Source organism: Loxodonta africana, chromosome X, assembly GCF_030014295.1.
Source record: "Loxodonta africana isolate mLoxAfr1 chromosome X, mLoxAfr1.hap2, whole genome shotgun sequence".
Classification (NCBI taxonomy): Eukaryota; Metazoa; Chordata; class Mammalia; order Proboscidea; family Elephantidae; genus Loxodonta; species Loxodonta africana.
In genome coordinates this window covers 43002769-43008535 of record NC_087369.1, presented here as the reverse complement: position 1 = coordinate 43008535, position 5767 = coordinate 43002769, and positions in this window count along the sequence as shown.

Genomic DNA, 5767 nt, shown 5'->3' with positions numbered 1-5767 from the left:
TGACTCCAGTTCTTGGAGTGGAACCCACAATTCTTGCAATACAGTGTCAGATTACTGATTTGCACTTCCCCGGTAGAGCAGTGGTTAAGACCTTGGCTGCAAACCAAGATATCGGCAGTTTGAATCCACCAGCTGCTCCTTGGAAACCCTGCGGGGCAGTTCTACTCTATCCTATTGGTCGCTTTGAGTCCGAATCGACATGACGGCAACAGGTTTGGTTTTTTTCGGTTTTGGAGGCCTCACTATTTATGGTATAATTTCTTCTGAAAAATAAAGAAATTCGCTCTGAAATAAGGTCAGGGAAAATCTTTCTCTCTCCTTTCTAAGACCATAGAATCAAAGAAGTTAGTGTGCCAGCTGAAGGGGTTAGACAGACCTGACCTCAAGACCTAGATCTGCCCTTTACTGCCTGTGATGCTTTAGGCAAGTCGATTAGACAGGTTCTAGGTTGCAGACTACAGAATCCCCTCTTTAAGCAGGAAAGTAATTGGAAAGGAACATTACAAAACTCACGGAATGTTGGAAAGTGCTGGAATAACGTCTCTATACTGAGTTTCCGGAAAACCCTGCTGGCGTAGTGGTTAAGTGCTACGGCTGCTAACCAAAAGGTCGGCAGTTCTAATCCACCAGGCACTCCTTGGAAACTCTATGTGGACAGTTCTACTCTGTCCTGTAGGGTCACTATGAGTCAGAATCGACTCAACAGCAATGGGTTTCCTTACAGGTTTACTGAGTTTCCAGGAATAACCCCCAGGACCACATGGCGGAACTGTTCTACCACATAAGACAGCAAGACAGCTGTCCCACGCCCTGCCTGTGTATGTTCTGTCCTGGAATTTATAGTATAGAATTGTTTATCCTTGTGCAATGTCATTTGGACTATAAAATAGAGCTATATTTAACATCATGAAAAAAAAAAACTAACAGAGAGCCTACAATTTTAAAGCCTGCCACATCTTCTGTGTTTAACAGCCAGTGACGATGGGCATGGAATTGATTGGGGCACAGTGGAATAAATACTGGACGAGACATCTGGAATACCAAATTCCATTTCCAGACCTGCCAACTCTTCCATTGTGTGAGCCTCAGGAAGGCACTGAACCTCTCTGACCTCAGTAGCTTCATCCAGAATGTGGAGGAATTAAACCAAATAGTTACTAAAACCAGTTCTTAAATGTGGTAATCCCAGGAGCATCAGTTAGCTCTCTGAAAATTATAAAAGTATATATCTTATTCAGGAGTCCCTGGGTGGTACAAATGGTTAAGCGTTGGGTTACTATCCTAAAGGTTGGTGGTTCAAACTCATCCAGAGGCACCTTGAAAGAGAGGCCTCGTGTTCATATGTTTCCAAAATGTCACAGCCATGAAAACTCTATGAAGCACAGTTATACTCTGACACACATGAGATTTCCATGAGTTGGAATCAACTCAGTGGCAACTGGTTATGTCTTATGCACATCTAATTTTTAATGGAATTCATGCTCTCATGATTTTTTTAAGTTTTACATTCTCACTTTTTCAAGTAAGAAAATTATAAATAAAAAAATTTGAACTACTTCTAATTCCTACTACCTTATATTTTATCATCCAGGCTTCTTTCTCAGTGACTTCTCATTCCCTTTCCCATCCATTATAATTTGCATTCACCTTAAAAGACCAAAGAAAAGGTAAGGCATTTTTAAAGAAATTAGCACTTCCAGTACAAAGTCTTGGATTTTATAATGTTCGGTAAAAAACAAAAACAAAAACAAAAACCCAACGCAGTGCTGTGGAGTCGATAATGTTCCGTACTGACCATTAAATGGGGGGAGGGGGCTTAAATCATTTATGTTACTTGTTATCACCTGAATATGAAACTTTGTTTCAATACTTGTAAATTGTTGTTAAGAATTGAATTTTGTCCCCCCAAAAGATATGTTGAAGTCCTAACCCCTGTACCTGTGAATGTGACCTTTTTTTAGGCAGAGAGCATTTTTCTTTGCAGATGTTATCAGTTTAGTTATCGAGTTCACACCAGAGAAGGGTGGGCCCTAATCCCTTCAGAGTGTTATCTTATAAAAAAGGGGTCACACACAGGAGGAAGACAAAATGTGAGGATTCATCTTCAAGCAAAGGAATGCCAAGAATTGCTGGTAACCACTAGAAACTACGACAGAGGCACATGATATTTCCTCTCTCAAATTCTGCAGAAGGAATCCACATGGCCAAGACCCAGATTTGTAATTGTAGCCTTCAGAACTTTGAGAAAATACAGGACTGGCATTTAAAGCCACCCACCTATTTTTTTTATGGCAGCCCTAGGAAACTAATAGTCTAACATCTGGGTGCAAAGAAATAATTTAAACAATCCAATGGTAATACTCTATGTACTTAAAAAGAGTTATGTTTGGAAAAGTCACATTCTGAGAATCTACCAATTCATACCGTAAGGCTGAAGATGGGACTTGGAGAAGTGAGAGGGAGGAGAATTATTATTCAAGCAGGAAATTAGTACCATTCTTTAGAACAAGGTTAAATTTGGAATGAAAAGATTAAATATTGGAGTAATAGTTTATGTTTAGATTTGTCCTTAAGTAAAAAAGACAGGTACTTTTGAGAGATATATATATACATATATACATATATACATATATACATATATATATATATATATGTAAACCAAATCCACTGCTGTCAAAGTCAATTCCAACTCACAGTGACCTTATAGGACAGAGGAGAACTGCCCCATAGGGTTTCCAAGGAGCGCATGGTTGATTCGAACTCCCAACCTTTTGGTTAGCAGCTGTGTTTTAACCACTGTGCAAGCAGAGCTCCAATAGATGCATAGACCAATGGACTAGAAGTGAGAGTCCAGAAATAGAAGACTGCTGCATTTTTGGGGGGTATATATACATATATATGTGTGTGTATATACATTTTTTATATACATATATGTGTATATATGTGCGTGTGTGTATATATATATATATATACCATTGATGTTGAGTCGATTCTGACTCATAGCGACCATATAGGACAGAGTAGAACTGCCCCATAGGGTTTCTGAGGAGCACCTAGTGGATTTGAACTGCCAACCTTTTGGTTAGTAGCTGAATTCTTAGCCACTATGCCACCAGGGTTTCCAATATCTATCTATATATATATTTTTTATATATATACATATGGGGTAACCATGAGTCCATGATTGGCAGTTCAAACTCACACAGAGGCACCTCAGAAGGCACCTCGACAGAACAGCAACTAACAACAATATTTGATATATTTGAGAAAAAACTTCCACTCTATCCCCTACCACTATCTGTTTTTTTTTTTTTTTTTTTGTGGTGAGATTCTGCCATTCCTTTGGGCCTCAAAGCATATTTGATCATTAAAAGTCCTCTATATAAAGATGCAGGAAGGGTAGGGTTCTCATAAATTAGAGAACAATATTACAGCAAGGTTCCCAGGAAATGGATGATACCATAGCAATCCCTTACATTTCCATCACAGTCTGCAAGGGGGTTTCATACTCAAGTCACACAGCACTGTGACGTAAGCACAGCAAGTCATGCCCATTTTACATTTGAGGAAACTAAGGCTCAGAAAGATAAAGTGACTTGTCCCATGACCTGATAAGTGGAACCAAGGTCTCCAACCCCAAATCACCTGATTCCTGGTCCATAGCCCCTTTCACTACCTCACCTCTAGAGCTATGACAGTGAAAAGATAGGTGAAAAAGGAGGGAGAAAGAATGACAGAGAAAACATCAAGGACTTCATTCTTTTGCCTAGGATAAAATGATATCGTTATTACACAATATTTACTGATTGACGGCATTCTTTCCCCTTTATCCTCAATAAACATGGTTATTCTTTTTTTTTTTCTTGCTTAAAGCTCACATTGTAGTGGGGTGACATCCAAAACAAAGGAAATCCATATGTCTGACAACAAAAAGCCTTGAAAAGGCATGTATTTCCTGAAGTCTCTTCTCAAGACGGTCAAGAAGAGCTATATACCTCTTAAAGAGCAAGACTTCCCCAAAGGTCTTCTTTCAGGCATTACTTTGCTCATTTGTCAATGGGCTCTTCTCTCCAGTCTCTCTCTTCTCTCTCATAAGTCTCTGAGGTGTCTCTCTTGCATAGATCTCCAGCTTTTCCAGATTATTCTCATCTTCTAGTAGCTCTATATCCTTTCATATGTAAATCAACTTAATCCTTTGGTTTCTTCCAATTCTACTCTCCACTTAATACTCTAGGATCAGTACAAAAACAACCCAGGATTCTCAAATGGTAAAAGAAGGAAAAAGGCCTGGAATATGTGTACATTACTATGTTTGGATCCTGTCATAGCTAAAAGCAACATTTCAAGGTGTCTGTGGAAAATTATTAGCCCAGTCCTGTCTTCTCTCCCCCCTCTCCTAATTCAACTCCTTTTGGGAAAAAGCAGGCTTATTATAAGGGGTTTATCTTCCCTTCCAAACTAGGGCGCTCAGGCTATGCTCTTTGAATATTGAAGAAATCGAGGAATTACAGATCTCTTGCCCAGTACTACAAATCTCCTAATTTAGGCATTCCCAACCTACTAAGAAAGATGGTACCTGCTTTAAAGATGTGAGTCAACATGTACTTGGGCCACAGCATTTTTACGAACAGCTGAGCTGAGATGTCTTTTATTTTCATTTAAATTGTGAGCTCCTTGAGTGAATCATACTGTTTATTTTAGGGCTTAGTGACACTTTACATATAGTAGGTGCTCAATTAATATTTTTAAGGAATGTGTCTAATGATCAAATGAAGAGTAGACAAATCATTTAAAGATAAATTTGTAATCATATTTTCCTTCCTTCCAGAATTCAAATGATCAACATTTTAAAGTATTGTTTATCTGTACAGCCTTTTCCAGCTCTGTTAAATCCAAAAAAACATTAGCAATTTTTATCATCAAATACCAAGAATTCATCCATGGCTCAGTAATGGCTTTTCTGATCTCCTGAGGGAAAATGCTGCTAAAAATAGACACCCACCATTTTTTTTTTTTTTGTAAGGAGGAAGCAACCAGTTTATCACACGTTGTTTTGGGAATATTTCTACCCCTGGCTTTTTTCTTTTTGGTTCTAACATGATTTTGAGAAAAGATAAAATATTTGGATAGAATGCTCATTTATTATAAGTCATATCAGCGTAAGTCAAGTCTCTGACCATATTACATAGCCCAAATATCCTCATTATATTTTAATATAGAAAGAGCAAACAGCTGGCATGGATGTTTCCTTTACTCGGCAATCAAATACTCAAGATAACCATTGTACCCAGTCGCTGGTCATATCTCTTCTTGCCTTAGGAGTCTCTATTGAGCACTAAATTGTAGAATTTGGTGTATCAGTTGGGGGGCGGGGGGAAACCCTGCAGACTCAAAAATGTAAAAGAAGACTTACTGCATATAAAAATTGCATTGAGGATGGAAGGAGAAGCCAGGGGCTAAGAACCCTCACATTACCATTCCTTAGCACACCAAAAGTACAGTCTTTTTTTTATACCTAAGTATGCCCAATGTCTTAATATATTTCCCTGAAAGCAGAGCCAGGTATGGAGCTCTTTGGGTATGGTTCCCATGTTGCAAAGCTACCATTCACCTGGGCATATTTTGGGTTTCAGTTACATCCTTAAATCCCATTTCATCTTTCTTTCTCTCTGTGATTCCTCATAGTTTCTGGGGATACAAATGACTTATTTTCTTGTTTTCTAGCACATTTGTAGATTTATTTACATTTCTATATGTTTTCTGCATT